The following is a 22,850-nucleotide window of genomic DNA, read 5'->3' on the forward strand; positions in this document are numbered from 1 at the left end:
CGTTACTTAATAAAAAACAATATACTGTATATAGTAGTAGTTATTATAAACCTCGTCCTGTGACTTTTCCTGTTATTTTTGAGTGGTATTGAGCAATACAAAATAGAAAAATTCTGGACTCAGGTCATCTTTGTAGTCAAATCAAATATTTAGTTTAGTTATTCAGGGTTATGGTCCTGAGGACTTCTTTTGGGTACATGTTGATCATGTTCATGCACCCATCCTCTTAAATTAATTTCATAGAAAACATCTTGGTAAGCCTGGGGGACACATCTGGAGGCTGCATCCTAGAAGGGAGGCTTTATTTTCATAAAAGGGGACTAGTGACTGTGATCTAGTTAATAAGAGATCACAGTTCTCAGCTTCTGCAACGTGCTATGAAAAAGCCTAAATATCTAAATATCAAACCTGTGAATGCTGTTTCCCATCTTTCTGTGGAAGAATTTGAGCAATTTCATTGACAGAGAGTGGTGATTGAAAAGGATTTCAGTGGACATGTTGGTGAAGGGAACAGAGGAGATGAGGAAGTGATGGTAAGTATGGTGTCACGGAGAGGAATGAAGAAGGTCAGATAATAGTGGATTTTGGAACATAGGGTGGCATACAAGAGTAGAGGAAGATGCACACAGCTAGATTATATCCTATGTAGGAATGTCAATCTGAAGGAGATTGAAGACTGCAAAGTGGTGGCAAGGGAAAGTGCAGTTAGGCTTGCTTAGGATGGTGGTCTGTGGGAGATCAAGAAGAGGAGGAGAGTGAGAGCAGAGCCAAGGATCAAATGGAAGAAGTTGAAAAAGGAAAACTGCAAGGTTAAGCTCAGGGAAGAGGTAAGACAGGCACTGGGTGGCATTGAAAAGTTACCAGACAGCTGGGCAACTACAGCAGAAGTAGTAAGGGTGACAGCAAGAAGGGTACTTGCCATGACATCTGGACAGTGGAAAGAGGAAAAGGAAACCGGTTGGTGGAATGGGGAAATACAGGAGAGTATACAGAGGAAGAGGTTGGTGAAGAAGAAGTGGGATAGTCAGAGAGATGCAGAAAGTAGACCAGAGTACGAGGAGATAAGACGTAAAGTGAAGAGAGAGTTGGCAAAGTCTAAAGAAAAGGCGTATGGTGAGTTGTATGAGAGGTTGGACACTAAGGAGGGAGAAAAGGACCTGTACCGACTGGCTAGACAGAGGGACCAAGCTGGGAAAGATGTGCAGCAGGTTAGAGTGATAATGGATAAAGATGGAAACATACTCACAAGTGAGGAGTGTGTGTTGAGCAGATGGAAAGAGTACTTTGAGAGGCTGATGAATGAAGAGAATGAGAGAGAGAAAAGGTTGGATGATGTGGTGATAGTGAATCAGGAAGTGTAATGGATTAGCAAGGAGGAAGTAAGGACAGCTATGAAGAGGATGAAGAATGGAAAGGCTGTTGGTCCAGATAACATACCTGTAGAAGCATGGAGATGTTTAGGAGAGATGGCAGTAGAGTTTTTAACCAGATTGTTTAATGGAATCTTGGAAATTGAGATGATTTCTGAGGAGTGGAGAAGAAATGTATTGGTACAGATTTTCAAGAATAAGGGGATGTGCAGAGCTGTAGTAACTACAGGGGATAAAACTGATGAGTTACGACATGAAGATACGGGAAAGAGTAGGATAGGTTAAGAAGAAGGGAGGTGATGATAAGTGAGCAGCAGTATGGTTTCATGCCAGGAAAGAGCACCACAGATGCAATGTTCGCTCTGAGGGTGTTGATGGAGAAGTATAGAGAAGGCCAGAAGGAGTTGCATTGTGTCTTTGAGGACCTTGAGAAAGCATATGACAGGGTGCCTCGAGAGGAGTTGTGGTATTGTATGAGGAAGTCGGGAGTGGCAGAGAAGTATGTAAGAGTTGTACAGGATATGTACGAGGGAAGTGTGACCATGGTGAGGTCTGTGGTAGGAGTGACAGATGCATTCAACATGGATGTGAGATTACATCAACAATCGGCTCTGAGCTCTTTCTTAATTTCAATGTAGAGAAAAGCCAAGCAAAATGACACCTTTTAATGGCTAACCAAAAAGATTACAATATGCAAGCTTTTGAGGCAACTCAGGCAAGATGCCTGAAGAAGGGGCCTGAGTTACCTCGAGAGCTTGCATATTGTAATCTTTTTAGTTAGCCAATAAAAGGTGTCATTTTGCTTGGCTGTTCTCTACATTCATAATGGCTAACACGGTACAATACCTTAATTTCAATGGTAATAGACAGGTTGACAGACGAGATTAGACAGAAGTGCCCATGGACTATGATATTTGCTGATGATATTATGATCTGTAGCTAGAATAGGGAGCAGGTTCAGGAAACCCTGGAGAGGTAGAGAGGAGAAGAATGAAGGTCAGTAGGAACAAGACAGAATTCATGTTTGTAAATGAGATGGAGGTCAGTGGAATGGTGAGGATGCAAGGAGTAGAGTTGGCGAAGGTGGATGAGTTTAAATACTTGGGATCAACAGTACAGAGTAATAGGGATTGTGGAAGATAGGTGAAAAAGAGAGTGCAGGCAGGGTGGAATGGGTGGAGAAGAGTGTCAGGAGTGATTTGTGAAAGATGGGTATCAGCAAGAGTGAAAGGGAAGGTCTACAGGACGGTAGTGAGACCAGCTATGTTATATGGGTTGGAGACGGTGGTACTGACCAGAAAGCAGGAGACAGAGCTGGAGGTGGCAGAGTTAAAGATGATAAGATTTGCACTGGGTGTGACGAGGATGGATAGGATCAGAAATAAGTACATTAGAGGGTCAGCTCAGGTTGGACCGTTTGGAGACTAATTCAGAGAGGCGACTTTGTGTTGGTTTTGTCATGTGCAGCAGAGAGATGCTGGGTATACTGGGAAAAATATGCTGAGGACAGAGCTGCCAGGCAGGAGGAAAAGTGGAAGGCCTAAGGGAAGGTTTATGGATGTGGTGAGAAAGGACATGCTGGTGATGGGTGTAACAGAGCAAGATGTAGAGTACAGGAAGATATGGAAAAAGATGATCTGCTGTGACAACCCTTAACAGGAGCAGCCAAAAGAAGAAGAAGAAGATTTTCTTGTTTTTGAGTGAAGGTAGAGAGGATAGAGAATGACCAAGTACAACAGTATTGCAGGCATTTTACTGATTTATCAAGCAAGCATATGTCCATCTATTATCAGAAATTCACAATGACATCATGGGTACATGTTGCCAAAATAAAGTTCCTGCTCAGTACTGCAGGAGTCACTCTCCCTGTTAGCAGGGAGGAGTTCAACAGATGCAGGAGGACTTCAGAGTACATTGATTGCTTTCTTAAATATAGGGTTGGATTGACAATCTTGTGAGAATTATCACTAGATGCTTTTCATGGGACATGTTTTGCCAACTAAAAACCTAAACATTTCTGGATATGTTGGAAGGGCTGTGGCCTGTAAGCATTTTGAAATTCTTTGTAAGTAGTCTGGAGTCTGTTATTGGAGATAAGGAGGCCTAGAAAGCCCTGATTGCTGTGCTTCTGCCACAAATCAAGAAAATCAAAAGAGGAAAAGAAAGAACAATATATGAATATTATTCATTTTCACCAAATCTGAAACACTTGCTAAAGTAATAAACTGTTGGGAAAAAATAAGTGTCTCTTCTTTAAAAGATTTTCATTTTGGTGGTGACTCACAGTGAATCATTAAACTTAAGTGAACTTCTAACAATTACATAAGATGAATGCATAAAATGTTTTATTAGATGTCAGGATTAGACTTCTCCCTAACAAACATGAAACACAACTAGTGATGACATGGACCCACCCTTCTAATGAGGTGCCATAGCATATCGGTGGTTGCCCATAGTTATTTATCCAGATATAAAACTGTAGAAGCTGTCAAAATAGTGTGGTGTGTGCTATGGAACTTCTCAGCAATGCAATGACATGCTTTTTCTACTTAGTAGTTGAATAATTGCAAAAAAACATAGTAGTAATACAATAATAAAATGCCCTCCTTTACACTGTAAAACTGGACAGCTTTCTTAGTACAGTTCTCACTTTTTGTTGTCCTCAACTGTTTTCACTTTCATTAACCTGAAGAATCAAATATCCATCCATTTTCCAACCCGCTGAATCTGAACACAGGGTCACGGGGGTCTGCTGGAGCCAATCCCAGCCAACACAGGGCACAAGGCAGGAACCAATCCCAGGCAGGGTGCCAACCCACCACAGGACACACACAAACACACCAAGCACACACTAGGGCCAATTTAGAATCGCCAATCCACCTAACCTGCATGTCTTTGGACTGTGGGAGGAAACCGGAGCGCCCAGAGGAAACCCACACAGACACGGGGAGAACATGCAAACTCCACGCAGGGAGGACCCGGGAAGTGAACCCAGGTCTCCCAACTGCGAGGCAGCAGCGCTACCCACTGCGCCATTGTGCTGCCCAGGAATCAAATATGACCTGCAATATTCAATCAGTTGCAAAAGCATTGTTTTTCTTCCATGTCCTTTAGAATCCTATTCCTATTGTGTTATATTTACGTAAAGTTAAGCAAAGTATCCAAATCAACGGTACCAGAATTCTACATTTCTTAACACCACGTGGTAGTGTTTCTATATAGGAAGGATCATTCTTTGCTCCTTTGAAAATCCTGTCTTTCTCAAGTCATTGCCTATACCCAAGGCTTGTTTGTTAGAATTCACTCTTGACTATGCCTACTTTGGCCTATACCTCTACTATCACATAGCAATGCCATCCTTACATAGCAATGGCATCCACTATTTGGTAGAATATCTAAAGCAAACCTTGAGCATTATCCAGTACTCAGTTTTTGTGCTTATCCCAGTCTCTAATTTTAGACTTTCCTATTTCTTGACATCTTGGTAACACAAATTCTTTCTATGTGTTTGTGTTCTATGATTTTTACTGTATTCTACATTGTAGTATAATGCATACAAAATACCAGAAGTATAGACCAGTTAGTCATTCTCCAACCCGCTATATCCTAACACAGGGTCACGGGGGTCTGCTGGAGCCAATCCCAGCCAACACAGGACACAAGGCAGGAACAAATCCCAGGCAGGGCGCCAGTACACCACACGGCACACACACACACACACCAAGCACACACTAGGGACAATTTAGGATCGCCAATGCACCTAACCTGCATGTCTTTGGACTGTGGGAGGAAACTGGAGGAAACCCACACAGACACGGGCAGAAACATGCAAACTCCACGCAGGGAGGACCCAGGAAGCAAAACCAGGTCTCCTTACTGCGAGGCAGCAGCACTACCACTGTGCCACCGTGCCGCCCAGTATAGACCAGGAAACTAATAAATTACTATTTATCATATTGCTTGTAGTGGTGCCTTTTTCTTTTTGGTTGGACATGCAAGTAAGCATTTCATTGTTCTCTATACATGTAAGTATTACTACTATTACTACAACTATTCTTGCTTTTGTTTATCACATTATGTCTATTCCAGATCCATTTGTGTGCTCTTACTTAAATACAGACCAATCATATTCTGACCATGTCTTTGATTGTCCCTGACTGTACCTGTCAGTAATCATGTCATCTGCAGTAAACACTGCTTGAGTCTGCTGTTATCTTCACAGGTGAATCCAGTGAAGATCAGACACCTCTATAGTAATTTGAGATTTAAACTATCATTAGTGAGGATTCCAAAATGTAGTATTCTATTTTCAGTGCCCTCTGTGTGTGTGTGTGAGTGTTTGTGCTTATACATATATACAGTATATATACTGTTACACACAAGAGCTTGGTGACATTAGGGTAGTATCAAATGCTACATGGAACTTTGCCACTTATTCCTTTCCACTCTTAGCCAAGAAGGCAGCAACCAAACCTTCACCTCCAGCCCAGTTTATTCCTGTTCTGTTTGCATAAATCTAGCACTAACAAAGAAGTCCTCTCACTCTGCAATGAGCACAGGAGATTGACACAGTGGTATGCAGAAGATTACATTCTCTTTTCACAATAGAAACCCTATCATTCAAAATGATATCCCCTGACTCCCCAACATTTGCTAACATGTCTCTGTTTCATCATATTAGAATATATATATGCTGTATATATTTAGTTAACATGGAAAATATCGTTGCAGTTAAATGAGGTGTTTTACAATGAGTTGGACTAACTGGAAAGGAGACTAATATTCAAGTAGCGCAGGCTTAATTTAATTTTCCAGGTTGAAAATAACACACCTACCCACACCCACGCACACACACATATACATATATATATATATATATATATATATATATATATATATTTTATAAACTATATACAATATATACTGTATATTCATGAGCAAGTGAGTCACACAAGGTAAATAAAGAAGAATAATGTGCATTCTTATTTTGACAGGTTTAGGCTGGGGCACAGCACATTCTGCCAAAAATATGATAAATTGCATTTTTTTTGGAAAATATCAAATTCATCTTCTTTTCTGCAGAGCATTGCATATACTGTACTTTTTCAACACATCATTTCTCCAGGGGAGGGTTTGGTCAATGCCGCAGTAATATTTTAGTGTTCTCGTTTTTCCTCTCTTGCTGCATATTTTAAGCCATTACATCAAAAGTGTAGAAAGTAAAAGTAAGTCTGTAATTTTCCATAACACATATAACAGCAAAAATGATTAACTATATTTAGTTAAAAATAAAAAGTTGCAACATAGAGAACGTCTTGAAATAAAGCTGAGGCAGTAGACATGAGCAGCCCCTCAGGTGATACAGAATACATATTCTCTAATTACTGGGACATGTTACACATAATTATATATCATTAATCAAGCATGTGATTTGCTGGTCAAAGGTACAGCTAGAAAATCAAAGACATAAACACACTGTACATATGCTCGTTCATCTCTGTTTCATTTAATTATTTTTAATTCTTTCAAAGTAAACATAAGATGATTCAATTATGCTTTTTTTCCAATATTATCTAATAAGGTTTTTTATATTATCCATGCATTAACAGATGGGAAACTACAGGATACCACTTTTTAAAAGAAATTTCAGGCTGTGAGTACTTGTTTTTCCACTCAGTTTGAATGATTATTAAATAATACCAGTGAAGTGACAGCACTGCCATTCAAAAGAAGCACCAAAAATGATATTGTTTTCTACTAGTTTTGGACTTTTGGGTAATAGTGATGATCTTTGTTGGAATTAGTAAACACTTAAAACTTATCGAATTGCCTTTGCCTTTGTAGGTAAAAATCAAAAACTATTTAATAAAAGCAGCAAGCTAGAGAGGTAAATATGAAACTAAGAAAAATTCAAAACAATTAAATAAATGGATATTCCTAAATGAATTCCAATATTAATCTTGTACATATATTTGACACTTACAGTATGTTTTTATGTATTTGCTTATATCATTTTTACACTTTATATCATAGATTGTAATCACTACTACCGTACGTCACAAGCTTGGGTCCTAAATGGAAATAAAAAGGACCTTTTTTGGCTGCACAAGCTTAACACTTCTGTTGAAGTAACTATCTGGGAGTCTGATTGCAAATGTTTGTTTTGTCATAAGCGTATTTTACCTGAGCCTTGTTACAATTGCAATATAGCATTTTAGAATGAGGACTGTCATGTTCAGTCTAAGGAAAAGATAATCAGATAAACATACTAAATCTCACTTTTAAAAAGCAATGTCAGTTCACTTCAATAGATAATAAAGTGCATTAATATATAATAAAGTGCATATTAAATTAGAAATCCCTCTGTATTTACAGTAATAATTAGGAAAAAAGAGAATGGACTGAAATTGGAATGTTGGGCCACCATATCTGTGTTCCATCAGCATTTGATTTCAACACATATGCCAACAATATCATACACAATACTGAATGAGAGTAAAGAGAAAATGTTAATTGCATAAATATACCAATAGCACAGCTATAAAAGCTTAAGCTAATAAAAATTAGAAATGATACATCAAAAAGACAAAAGGATAAAGTGCTGTAGTAGTCCAGGATTATGCAGGACTAAGGGGGCTGGCAGGAAGCTCAGCCTGATGTCACCCAGAAGCTCTCCACTGTCAGCATAAGAAGCCACCCTGTATGCCAGGAATGGAAGGTCTCCTTATTGCTCTATGAGATAAGAGCAACACCTAAGTAGTCAGAATCAGAAGGCTTCCAGACCAAGAGCAGCCAAGGGCTAAGCTGTGAGCAACTGTGAACTGTAAGTGGAAATGCTAGACTGCTTCTTAGTATAGAGAAGACAAGAATCATGTGTTAACTGGGGTCACCAACCAAACCGTGGTATGACAGATAGTGACAAAGTAAAATTCCAGTAGTCAGCGATGAGGATGCGGAATTAAAGCTTTTAGAATAGAGAAGTTTAGAAATGTTGCAGTTACATTGATTATCCAAATAGATAAAGAAGTGATTTTCCAGCAGCAATATATTATTGAGAAACATGAACTATAAAAAAAGTAGAGTGAATGAAAATGAATGCTTCTGAGCTAACATGGGCTATGGGATAGAAAAATCAGTCAGTTTTACATTAGATGAAACATGATTGAAAAACTAGAATGTCTTTATTAAACACGAAGAAAAATATTTTTGAGAAAAAACCCCTAGTAAATGCTTATATAAATTAAAGGTTCATGTTTAAGAGAAAACAACATCGGCAGATGGATATTACCATGAGAGACGGTGAAATATATCACAAAAACACTGCAGGTGGACGAAAGCTCTTTAACAAAGACACAAAATATAAAACAACATCATATTCAGTTAACAAATATTCTAATAAATGAGTCTGGATTACAAAAGTGCAAATGCGTGTGAATTTTTCATAAAATTAAAAAATGTAACTTCAGCCATGACACATGCCCTTCGAAAGACATTCTCATGTACCAATTTAGCTTAATGTGTGTGTCTTTGACAAAAGGAATAACACTAGAGTAGCAGCAACATATTTCAGCATAGCTTTTTTGCATTAATAATTGGCTGCATATTAAACAAGCTTTGCATTTTAGTAGGTGTTAATTGGTTCATGTAACTATGAGTAGAGAATCATTTAACTCATCATACATGTTAAGATGCCCAAGTTTAATGAGCGCTCTCCAACTGCACTGTATACTATTACATTGAAATGCCCCGTGCAGCACCCTTCATAACGTTGCACACAATTAGTCATTGTTAGGTAGCTCTGCTGTCATTGCCTATATAGCTGTGCCAGCATGTATCTAGCTGATTTTCAGACAGAATTGCAATTATTCCTCCTTGCTTTGTCGGCAGAAATGTCCTTTAGACCTTCAATAATTATCACTTAGAAATTTGGAAAGGATGTCAAAGCTCACGTCAGAAGAATGAGACTAGTTACAGGTACTGTAAGTGCTTTAAATGAGACTGATTTGAAATGTATTTTCTTCAGATTTTTTTTTTTTTTGGTACATAGCAGTTTTACCTAAAGTCTGCACTCTAGGTACATTATCTAGTTGACAAACAGCTACATAGGACTGAAAAAGTGATGAAAGGTTAATAAGAAGATTTAAGTTAACCTTAAATATAAAAGGCATTAAAAACATGCATGGAAACAGAAGTATACAAAATAAAAGAGAAACGGAGTGGTGGCTCTGAGGCTAGGGATCTACACTGGTAATCAGAAAGTTGCCGGTTCGAATCCCGTAAATGCCAAAAGGGACTCTGCTCTGTTGGGCCCTTGAGCAAGGCCCTTAACCTGAAATTGCTGAGTGCTTTGAGTAGTGAGAAAAGTGCTATATAAATGCAAAGAATTATTATTATTAAACCCTGCAGTAAGGGTGTAGCAGCAGATCTCTAAACACATTCTGCTTGGATTCAGTGGAGTCATTCTGGACAAAGACTGAAGGCTGTAGAAAAAATGTGTTTTAATGTATACTGAGGATCTTACTGCAGGACAACTGGGACTGGTTTGTGTCAGAACCATATAGTAATTCCAGGCAGGTTTATGTGACCATAAAGTGTTTGACCAAATGCCTTATACCCAGTAAGTAGTCAAGTCACTCTATGATGAGCTATAAATTGCCACTCCATTGTTTATGGATCTTTGACTTTTCTGTATAGGCCTTAGATCACATTCAAGTACAGATGACTGCCAGTTGAGAGAAGCACAAAAGGAGTGTTTGATATAGTTTGGATAACAGAGGATCAGTGCTTCAGAAACATTTTGGGTTGCATGATGAATGAATTTATGTTGCAGTTGGTCGTGAATAAGAATTGTACTGAATGAGACAAGATTGTGAACAGTTTGCAGGAAACAAACCCATTTATTTGAAATTGATTCTCAAACGATAACAAACCAAACAACCAGTAGTGATTCTTGAATGGGGACCCACATGGATGATGACCACCAGCAGTTTTGAGAAGATTATGAGTTGTGAAGACACACAATAGTCAAAATTGAAAAAAAAAGTTTAAGAACCATTGCTGTAGATAGTTATAATAGTACAGTGTTGCTTCCACATAAATTCAACATCCTAGGTTTTTTTGATGTAGTTTGGATTCCGAAAGGTCAATATACAGTAGAGATGTATGGCAGTACAGAAGTTAGCATAGCTGCTACACAGTTTCATCTTTATGTGTTTGTATCCTATGCTTAGATGTTGTCTGTGTAGCTCTTGTGCATTCTCTCCATTGTAGTTGGATGTTTAAAATGCATTTTGAATGTAGTGGAAAACCTACATAAAGTAAGTCCACACAGTAATGGGGTGATAAAATGTGATAGTGTAAATCATTGGAAAAAAAAAATAACTTACAAAATATATTACATTGAAGTTTGCATGGCACAGCATTTTAAATAAGCCATGTAACCTAATTACATTGCATCAAATAAGTTAACAAGCATAGTAAATTTAGTGGTTCTCACAGACAGGAAAGGTCAGTCAAACTGGTGAAACTCTGCTAAGATGATGGCATGATGATGAAAACAGTCTGTTTCATATTTATATTTACAATATAATAATTGTATACAAATTTTGCAGTCATTTGGGACATCTGTAGGGTGCTGGATTTTAAAATCAGTGTATATTGCAAAAAGAAAAATGTGTCCGCATGAAGTTAATGAGACGGAGCACTCTTCTCAGATGTTACCGTGATGTCTTACACATGTTGTATTCTAAAGCCTTTAAAGTAAAATATGATATTACACACTGTTCAGTTAACCCTTACAGGCCAAGTATATTTGACATGCAAAGACAACCCTACAGTTTGCATTCATTATTGTACTATATCTTTACTGTATATTTTGTCATTTTCATTTGAAAAACTTGATCAGAATATGGCTAACGTGGTGTTTTGCTGTCTTTACTTTTAACATCAAAAACTGAATCCCCAGTTATTGAATGGATATTAACATCACAATTTTCTCCTTTATGTGTTGCTGGTCTGAAGATTTTCTGGAGAAGCACTATACATTGAGTAACATTAAACCCCAGTTACATGACACTGCGTTACAAGGCCACTTGCTCATCCCAGAACCACATTCAGGAGTTCTGAGATAATAGTGCGACTCATGCTGTTCTTTTTATGTTGACATATTTACAAAATCCATGGATGATTAGACTGATGGCCAATCTAATTCATGCAAAATTTTTACAAAAGTTTATAAGTCTACTTTTGAAAAAAACAGTCTTCCTTCAGATGATCAAATACCTCAACAGTACAATGTATACAATAAAGTTTAAGCTATTCATTACTTGACCAATTAATAAAATACAGTATCCATACACAGACAGACATTCAGATATAGTAAATGAAGCTATGTAGTGGTGCTTTTTAAGATATTCAGCAAATGTTGTCCTAAACTTTTACAAATTGTCACTGCATTAATTGTATTGGCATTTTAAACAGAAACTTTCTTTTTTAACAAAAGTACCCAACCAAGTAATGTCTAATTTTACATGACAAAATATGCATTACATGAAAATTAAACTTGAAGGTTGACAAAAAAGAAAGCACCTGGTGAAGAGCAATTACAGTTCATGCAGGACTGCTTGTTATCTTAACGAAATTGTGCTCCTGGTCCTAAACTGACCATTTTCTCTTCCAAGCATATTTGAACTCCAAACTCACATATATTGGTTCTGCTAAAACATATTATATAGGCAAAAAAAAATTACTATGGTATAATTTTAAGAAAACAATTTCTTACTAGAACATAATACACTCACACAAAAGCATATATTCTCAGAATATATACTTACACATTCATTACTAAACACACATGCATAAAGTGCTTTGAGCATGGGAAAGGTGCTATATAAATAATATGTATTATTATTATTATACATAAATAAAATACTTTCACTATACACACACATGCATACTTTATATATTGTACTGAATGACAAACATATACTATATATAGAGAGACACACATACACACACCTATACTGTATATGTATATATATATATATATATATATATATATATATATATATATATATATATATATAACACATATATGTATATATACAGTATTGTAGACAAATACACATGTACACCTGTACATATATATATATTTATATGAATATGCTGTATATATGTAGAAAGAGAGAGAGTGTGATAAAGAGAGAGGGAGAGAGATAGGGGGGTGGGGTTACAGAGTGACAACAAAAGAAATAAATTAAAAATGACTTTTTGAAACAAACTGAAATGCTATTACAAAAATTCTGGATCCTATAAAGTAAAATAAGCTTTCATCAATCAATCAAACCATTTTTTATTGCCTATAACTGAAGTAAAAAATACACACAGAGGCAAAAACACAAAAATTAATTACTTCTTCCACACCTTTTTTTGCACCTTTGTCACCTTAAAATTTAATCACAATACATAAACATTGCTTGACATATATCTATTTTAAATACTCTCTTTTCCTTTTTACTATTTGAACCTCAACACATGGTTCATGGACTATGGAAACACACGCTGCTTTTGGAACTGACATTTTCCACTTACCTTGTATTTAGGAGATCATCAAATATACTGCTGATTTTCCTGGGCTTTGCCTGGTCAGAAAATGTCTCATCCAGTCCAAATTAAGTTGGCTGTTGCTGGAATTTGAAAGAAAATGAAAGCTCAAATGAGCCTGCTGTACTGGACTCAGGCTCCTACTCTAAGCAGTCCATGTTGCAGCTCATATTTAAACACCCTGAAGATGAACTGCCGCAGTCTAATACAAGAGCACATGTATTGCCCTTGGGGCTCTGCCATTTCACCTACACCTGGGCGGATCTGTCAAGCGTCATTCTTTAAAACGTCGGGGCTCTTGCAGTCTCTGTGCTTTTAAATAAGTAACGGGGTTGCCGTTCGTCACACTTGTTTCCTATTACAGACTCCTGTAGTTGATTGTGCACAAAGGTAGTCTGGTTTACAGATGTGTAAGTAAGTCCCTGTAGAGCTGAGGGTTGTGGGATGGGCTGTGCCAGGGCACAAACAATGCTGACATAGGCAGTGATACACACGCCAGTCCCTTAGTGTGCACTGCAGGAAGTGGGGCAGATAATATTACATGTTGAAAATAGTGGAGGACGCTGTACATTATGCATCTGTCTGCATTTCATCAAATTTGGTTCCTTTGTAGTTTTGATGATAGAATTAATGCAGGGATCTATATATTTTGCCATTATGTGAATATAAGGATAACTGGTTAAGTCTCAATATCAACTGTTGTCAGAATGTAGAAAGCCTCATTTGTTACATCTGTCAAAAATTGGAATTTGTGCAATTGATATTTCCTCAGAAACAGTTGTGTATTTATTGTAATGATCCCCTGATGCTGTAAAAGAGACCTTGCATTGGGCTATACTGCTGTGTTCAGTCTAGCCTCAAAGGAAACACCACAAGGTGCATCCAAACATCCTCTTAGGAGGTGTAACTGATAAGCGGCTCAGACTCACAGTAGTGAATAACCTTTATTTTTTCTGTGGTGCATCTGTTAGAATGAAGGCACTGCACTAGCCTTTTGTTGTTTATTTTACTTCCCAAAATGGCATTTGCTTTATTTAGACATTGTTTTAATGTGTCTAATGATGACGAATACAGTACAAAAACATAAAACACAACTACATATATTCAAAATGTATTAAAATAAATTAAAATAGTAGGTTTTGATGGTAGAATGTATAATTGTCCTTCATTTATTTAGAAAGTGGATATGTAGAATGAATGAATAAAAGAATGAATGGATTTATTCATTGCCTCTTCAGATTTGCTGTTATTTTTTGCAAAGCACATTTTTTAACTTTTCACAAATTGAACTTAAGTAATTTTCAAAAAAGAATATCTGACGGGGCAGATTTCCCTCTATTTAATAGTTTATCTGCCACTTATAAGCTCGAAATCTATATTGTCAGGTAGGTCTCTATTAAACCCAGGGATGCCTTGAGCTCTGAATATGCTTACTTGTAGAATTGTACTTTACTGGTGTAGTCATGGTCCTGTGGTATAGTGGGCACATTCTCCTATTACTGGTGTGACTAGTAGTTCAATAAAGCCTTTAAAAATTTTATTTGGTGTTTGACACTTGATCATCCTTATGCACCTTCAACACCACTAACATCCTCTCATGTTATCTCTACACAATGGCAAGTATAATGTTCATTTTACAAAATGATATAATGTTAAAACTATCAATGATATAAAATTATATGAATATAATAATATTTTTAAAAAGATACAGTATATCAAAGTTTTTGAAAATCCACAGAATAGCCATATTAAGATTAGCTTATTTACTCATTAAACAAAAAATAAATAACCAGAATTCATCAGGATTCAGGATCACTAATAGAATTACATTACTTTGTCAAAATAAAAGAGTCATTTATCTTTCATTACAAAAGAGTTCAAATTGATTTGGGCTAATATATGCACCTTTAACCTTAAAAAACAAATGTATGTATACTAAAATTCCATAGAGTGTTATTCTTAAACCATGGTTCATTGTTCATCTCTATTGCTAAAAATGTTCAGTTATGTTTGTTGTAAAAAATGTATAAAAATCTGCATTTTCCTAGCCTTAATATATAAAAGTAACTGTGTACACTACATAGTATTTCTGTTTCCATATCATTTTTATAATTTGTGCTCAGCTGATACTTAATATTGGGTGTCATCGGTGCCTCACATCTAGGCCCAGGCACTGCCTGTGTGGAGTTTACAAGTTATCCTCGTTTCTTGAAGAGATTTTCTCAGAGTACTATAGTATCTCGTACATTCCTATGACATGCTGGGCTCTATTAACTGGTGCCTCTAAATGGGCCAAATACAGTGTGATGTTGTGTGGGTGTCTGTGAGGATGGGTACTGCAATAGACTTCCATCTTGAACCCAATGCTGTCATGCTCCTGCACTGATTAGAGCAACAACAACAACATTTATTTATATAGCACAATTTCATACAAATGATGTAACTCAAGCAGGTGCTGTATTATTACATACTACATTCTGTTATGCTCTATAACTTTATCCAAGCAATAACACTTTCAATTTTTTTCTAAATAAGATATATGGCTTTTTGTTCCCAGAGGAAAACTTGGCTTTTTACAGAAGCTTTTTAAATAAATAAATACATAAATAGATAGATCCATCCATCCATCCATTATCCCCCAGCAGCTTCTTTATAGCAGATACGTTTGATGTCTGAGAGATAGGAATGCACCACTACACTATGTTCTATAATCCCTAATCTTACCTCCGTATTTTTCTCCAGCTGAGTTTAATCCTTAAGGCATGAAGAGTTAGGCTATTTCCAACTTTTGCTGTTCCTAGTGTCCCCATACAAAGCCTAGCACCAAGTAGCCTATGTACCTTTCCCAGGATACTTAGTTTGGAAGTGTGACTTCCAGACCTGTAACCCTGTATTCCATAATACTATTTTTTTAAATATCTTACTGTTAACCAAAAACTCTATTCCCCAATGTCTTCATCTTAAAATCTGGGCATCCCACATAACATACACCCTATAAACTTTATAGTAAGGTATTGGTTACTGACCCCTACTATGTGATGCTTTGTAGCACACATTATCATACTAAAAGGATATTTACTCTTTTACTTTTGTTTTAAAAATAATATTTTGTTGAAGAAGGGGGTGCTGGTTTGAAACAGATTTGCATTTATTTTTCATTCCTGAGCAGAGAGCATATGCCACATCTAATTGTAGATAATGGAGATTTCCTGTAGTTATGCTTTTAACTTTTAAGAATGAATCTAAGTTTTATTCTAAAATTCAAGCCTGCCAAACAGTACCACTAAATAATAATAATTAAAAGGTAACACTAAGCGATTATAGTTAAATATCTTTTTGGTTAGAAGAGAAATGTGTTTTCAATAAGTAACATTAAAAGTTTGTCATTGTAGCATTTCATCCTTCTAAACTGGATAAGCATATATTTGTAAACTTTGATTTTATAAACAGGGTGGCATGGAGTTTGCATGTTCTCCCCGTGTCTGCGTGGGTTTCCTCCAGGTGCTCCGGTTTCCTCCCACAGTCCAAAGACATGCAGGTTAGGTGCATTGGTGATCCGAAATTGTCCCTAGTGTGTGCTTGGTGTGTGGGCATTTGTGTGTGCCCTGTGCTGGCTGGGATTGGCCTGGGGTTTCTTTCCTGCCTTGTGCCCTGTGCTGGCTGGGATTGGCTCCAGCAGACCCCCCGTGACCCTGTTAGGATATAGCGGGTTGGATAATGGATGGATGGATGGATGGATGGATTTTATAAACCATGAGATAAATATGTCACTGCCCTGTTCAACCTCTATAACACCCAGCACAAAGCAGTATTTCTCAAAATCCTCACTGAGGATATTTCCATAAATGACCTGATGAATGGATGAAAGTCTCCTATTTTCTGCTACACTGGTCTTTTTGCAGCCTACAAGTACAGCATGTTGTGGACCTGACCCCTCCTCATCAGACTAGAATTAGAAAGCTGCACAAGGAATCAGAGCCTAATGAAGAGGGAATAATTCAGCTCAAACTCTACTAAGCCTGGTGGGCAATGAAATACATTGTTGTTATTTTTTTTGTTTGATGATCTACAGTACAACATTTTTCAAGTTCTATTTCAGTAAGGCTTACACTTAAAGGAAGTCTGGACTATGTCCTCTCTTAAACACCATTGAACCCCTATTTAGCTCACATTTCAGTGTAAACTAAAATACAACCAATAACCATGCACAAAGCAAGCATACTGAAGCTTCAGATCCATAAAGTGACATTCACATTTCGTTTCAGCATTCCTGGTAATCCCCTCCAGTTCTGTATACCCTTGTTTCAAAAAAGTAAATATGATGATGAGATTGGGCTAGGTTCACTAAAGTTTAGTAAAGGGTGTGTGCTGCAAACGTTTAGAAAACAATTAAATTAAAGCAGTACAGGATCTTTAACCCTCACTATGGTGTCTGTCCATGGTAGCAACAGATTAAAACTGAGAATGCCCAGCTTCGCAATTATGCAAGTGGCTATCTGCAATGTCAAATATTTGTATCCATTGTTTGAACTTGATTCAGAATCACTTAGTTGGTCTGAAGCAAAAGAAGCAAATACAACAGTTTCAGTGTAAAGGAGACAAAAAGGCCACTGGGTGACAAATTGCACTGACGTGTAATACATTTGTCCCAGAAGCTAAATTCAGTTTAGATTTTTTAATAAATCACTATTACTTAATTATACGCTATATTCTACTAGTTTTATACTTTTAATAAATGAATTATCATACTTCTACTATCATTTCCTTCATTTTATTAATCCTCCTTCTTCAATTATAAAGTTGTATATTTCTCAGGCAGTGGATACAAGGCAGGAACCAACTCCAGAAGGGTTGACGATAAATCACAAGGCAAACACACCCACACTTATTCACATTGGGCAAATTTAGAATGGCCAATCATCCTAATATGCAGCCCTTTGGAAGGTGGGAAGGGAACTAGAATGACAAAAGAAGAACTCACACACATCTGGAGGATGCACCTGGACTAAGATTTAAATCCTGAAGCTGTAAGGCTGCAGTGCTAACTCCTATGCCACCAGATTGTCTTTTATAGATTTCTGTAATTCTTCCAGATATCATATTTTAGAGTTCTAATAATGATCTCCTCACAGTGGTTGATTAGTGTTCTGCAAACAATTATTAAAAAAGGTTTACTGATTTATTCTGCGTTATTTGCATTGTCAAAATGAGGTAATGTAATTGAGCCGATCTCATAAGGGAAGCACAAGCACATTCGATTCAAATTATTCAGTTTGGATGTTTGGAGTTTGGAATAGCTGGAAAAGTTTGACATGTCAGTCACGTGTTATTTTATCCTTAATATTTAAACTCAGTTGCCTCAAGCTCAACAGAGAATTTCAGTCACTAAGTGAGCCCCTCCAGAGTGTCTGTTTAAGCAAACTAAACAAATAAAAAAAAATGGTCACAGAAAGGTCAACTGTAATACTTGGATTTTCTGTGATACACAGTCCTATTCACTTTCAAAACATTTTCATTTTCTATGAAAAATTAATTATTAAAAATTAAATTTATGCAACAAGAACCACCATTCTCCCAGAATTATAGAATGGATATTCCTGAAATGAATACAAAGTTGCACAAATTTATTTACAAATGATAAAATGTTGTTTACTAAGGTTTATCATTTTAATAGAAATGACAACATTGACTGAGTAATTCAAGCTTTTGCTTAAAATGTTGGATCAGCTGTGTATCTGTATTTATTTATAACTCCATGGTTAAAGAAAAGCTGTGATCTGACAAACTTGATAAATATGAAGTCAAGAGAGCTGGGAAGTCAGCATCCAGTGGGAACCTAATCCTTGACCTTCAAGATGCAATCAGCAACTTAAGTCATTTCCCCCCTTAGACAACACAGAATATCACTTCCCCCTGACAAGATACTTATTCGCCTTTCCTCACTACAGAAGAGCTGCATCATCTGTCACAAATTGCTTAAAATTAATCAGGGTCAAATCTTTGCTCAGAATGAATAATTTAACTGGGAGCCTTGCTTGTTTTAGAACATATGTGCAGCAGAATAATCAGTCAAATCTGCACAATTTCCTATGAAAATACTAATGAATTTACTAGCCATATCTTTCATTTTACTAACTTCCTTTTATTAAATTACCATATTGTATGTTCTTACATACAGTGAAAAGTATGTAGCTGGAAGCGTGACCTAATGGCTCTGGAGTCAGACTGTAAACTTCAAGGTTGCTGGTTCAGTTCTGTGTGTGACCCTGAGAAAGCTACTTATCTTGTCAGTCCTACATGTCATAGAATTATCTGAACAACTGTTTCATACACTGGGGATTTGCTTTGGACATGCAATATAGATAGATAGATAGATAGATAGATAGATAGATAGATAGATAGATAGATAGATAGATAGATAGATAGATAGATAGATAGATAGATAGATAGATAGATAGATAGATATCTGAGTAAATACCTACTGCATATAGAATTGTACCTCTAAACATCTATCTAGAGGCAATAAAGTCAGTGAAATCTTCACTCATATGCTAGTTCATTTGAAATAAATCCTTATTCACTTTATACTTTACAAAACAAAACTTATTAGTCAAGACTTGATATGTTTCAGATGGGCAAAGGTTTAAATCTGATCCCTTACTCACTGTGGGATAATGTTGAAAAAAGTCCCTTTGCCAACTTGTTGTCTTATTATAGGGATATTTTTGTTTGATATAATGATCTGCACTACTGTATATAAAGCATTTTGGAATGGTGTTTGATATGAAAAGGACTATATAAACATGTCAGAATGAATACAATATTTATCTTTCAGTATGTAATATTAAATATGAAAGCAATTTCTTTAATTACTTAGAAAATTAATACTTAATATTTGAGATAGATGAAGTATTTGCATTTGTGTGCTTTGAATTCATTCATATGCTCTTTGTCCTTCTTTCAATGCTGCTTCAGGTACAAATTGTTACAATTTTGGGATTCAAGGTTAAGACTACCGTAAAATCCTATAATTAAATTAATTAAGATGGTTCAAAATGTATAGATAGTATTGAAACTAAATAAATGCTAATTTACAGTGACTCTGACAACAGATGGACTTGAACAGTACAATTTGCTCTTCCAATGTGTTGAAATGAAGAGTTAAAGAAATCCTGTTCAATATTTCTCAGTATCTATGTATATACTCTTATTCTTTAAATAATTCCAGTAATCTTTAAACGAAGATGGCAGATACTATTTTAAATGTCTTGTACCATGACAGTGGAGGATATCATTGAATGCATTCACTTTCTAAGAATGTATTGGATTGTGCAATACATTTCAATTGTGTTACTGTAATATACAGTACATGACCAAAAGTACAGTATGTGGACACTTAGACATCATACCAATCTGTGCTAGCTGAACCTTTCATTTCAAAACCTATAATAGGGAGTTGATCTCCTCTTTACTGCTATAACTACTTCCAGTCTTCTGGGAAGGCTTTCCACTAAGATTCAGCTCCATTTAACCACAATAGCCTTAGTGAGTTTGGGCACTGATATTGGGTGATAAGGCTTGGCTCAGAGTCAACATTCAAATTCATTCCAAAGACATTTGTTGGGGATGAGGTGAGGGGACTGTGTAGGCCAGTCAATTTCCTCCACAAAAATCTTCTCAAATAATTTCTATATAGACCTCACTTCCCTTGAATTACATTCCATCTAAAATTCTGTTCTGTTCAATTTTCATTCATGTATTTGATGTCTGAACCTGCCAAATCTATTGCAGGGTTCAGTGCATTTAAAAGTCTTTCTTTGGAGTCTCCAAGTGCCAGGCATAAACTAAACCTAGACGTAGCACCAAAATATCACTGGAAACACTCTCGATTATGCTTACTTATTCATTTATTTTCCAGTCCCACTTATTGCAAAACAGGGTCTCAGGATAAGGATCTTAGCAAGGGCATATCATCCTGCATATCAAATGACTAGACAAGAAAACTAGGAGATGAATTAACAAAAGGGGCAAGTCAAAATTCATAGCAGAAGTGCATTCTGGGTCAAAATTTACCAGAGAAGTAAAACAAAATATGTAACAAAGCCAAGCCATTGCCTAGCATAAACCTGGATTTTTTGCCCCTAGCTATTCTAGATATCTATTCAGTTGCTATTTGTAAGTGTTTTTGCTCAAATTTAGGAAGCTGTGAGCTGGATGCTGCTATCTTATATAGTAAAAGGAACTGACATCACCAGATTGCATCATCCTATCACATGCCTGGTGCCAGTCACTACAAATAGTAAGCAAGAATTGTGCCTATGACAAGACCAGTGGCATTTCCGCATTACGGGCCAGCAGGGATCAGCATGACAGCAGGTGTGAAATAGGGAATAAGCTTCCTAAGTAAATTAACTTGTTATTAAAATGTAATAACTTACCTTGAAATATTTTTTCTTCTTGTATTATGTGAAATTGCCTTTGTGTTGGGTGCTTCAAATCCTGTTCCCAACTGAAAGGGGCTAGATGAGTTGGACCTACAATGTTCTCTACATGCTAGGTCTGTGTGTGCACATATCAAACCTATACATTCTTGTTTAGAGATGAGGCTAGAAAGTCATTGCCCATATTAAAATAAGAACTTCCTGTTATTGTTGTTGTTGGTTTTTTTTAATTAATCTCACATTTCCACTTCTTGTGCAGCCTTTTCCCATTTGAGGCTCTGCAGCATGTAGAAGCAAAGTGGGATGAAGATTCCAGTATCATTTGCTCCCTTTAAAGTAGCCACAGTAATTTAAAAAAGGTAATCAATTTGAGAAATGCATTATTCACAAGATTTTTACTCACTACTGAGGACCATGCTAATATTGAAAAAGCCTCTGAGGAAGCCTACATATGCTCATGGAAAGGAAGCCAGTAGTATGATGTCCTTCTTTTAAATAAATGCAGAATCCTGATGCACAAAGAACATGTATGTATGTAGAAAACTGCTTTTTCAATCATTTGCTGGACTCACAAAGATCTGTAAACACCTAGCCGCCTAGTACATAGTGACACTACTAGAAACACATTGCAGTTCCAGTTGTGCAGTGTGTGTAGTCTGTGGATTTTTTCCATATTATTTTAGCTTGCCCTTTTTCACCTAAAAGCTGCTCGATTCTAAACTTGAGGTGTTGCTGTTCCAATTTAAACAGTTCATAGCCAATATATTTTCCTGAGCAGCAAGTGGTGGTGAGGTTCTCACTTTACTTACCGTTAACATCTATATGGCTGAATTTTGTCAGTTGATAACAATGTCAGATGGTATCACAATTATCTGAATTGAGACAACACTGGCTACCCATTGTCTAACTGATTTTTCGTGACATGAATGTTGTGTGAACTTGCACATCTCACTAGTCATCAGTAAAAGACGGACGTTATTAGTTACATGAATTTTTAGGTTAGACAAGTGTGCACTCATAAAGCAACATTCTGGCATGGTCCACCAGAATTTTCAAGCCCAAAACACCAATAAAACAAAACTCTAAAATGGTGACACAGTGATATAATGAATAAAACAAATTATTAAAAAAAGTGCCAAAATAGCACAAATGATTCCTATTAATAAATAAAAATATAGATACGTGTAGGAAAAAAAGACTCAAGATCATGACATGTAAAGTGTCAGATGTTATCTCAACAGTGTCAGGTTCAAAGTATAATAAGGTAGGATTACTTATCAGCCCTCAGCCATTTGTGACCTTTTTAAAGTCGCCAATCAACTTAACTTATAAGTTAACCTTTTGACCTCAGAATGATAGTTTATAAAACATAATGTGTGCAAGTCCAAGGAGTTTATGCTCAAGCTTTATAACACACTGGTTAGACTTCCTCTGGAGG

The 22,850-nt window shown here is 36.5% G+C and overlaps 1 protein-coding gene across 1 annotated transcript in view; it reads right to left on the minus strand.

Annotated features, from left to right (window-relative positions):
• sema3ab (sema domain, immunoglobulin domain (Ig), short basic domain, secreted, (semaphorin) 3Ab) overlaps window positions 1–13,398 on the minus strand; it is a 453,520-nt gene extending 440,122 nt beyond the window's left edge. Inside the window, exon 1 of the mRNA XM_051919816.1 lies at window positions 12,960–13,398. The gene's annotated coding sequence lies outside the window, so the exon portion shown is untranslated. The remainder of the gene's footprint in view (window positions 1–12,959) is intronic.
• Between the last annotated feature and the right edge of the window lie 9,452 nt (window positions 13,399–22,850).

Source organism: Erpetoichthys calabaricus, chromosome 1, assembly GCF_900747795.2.
Source record: "Erpetoichthys calabaricus chromosome 1, fErpCal1.3, whole genome shotgun sequence".
NCBI lineage: Eukaryota > Metazoa > Chordata > Cladistia > Polypteriformes > Polypteridae > Erpetoichthys > Erpetoichthys calabaricus.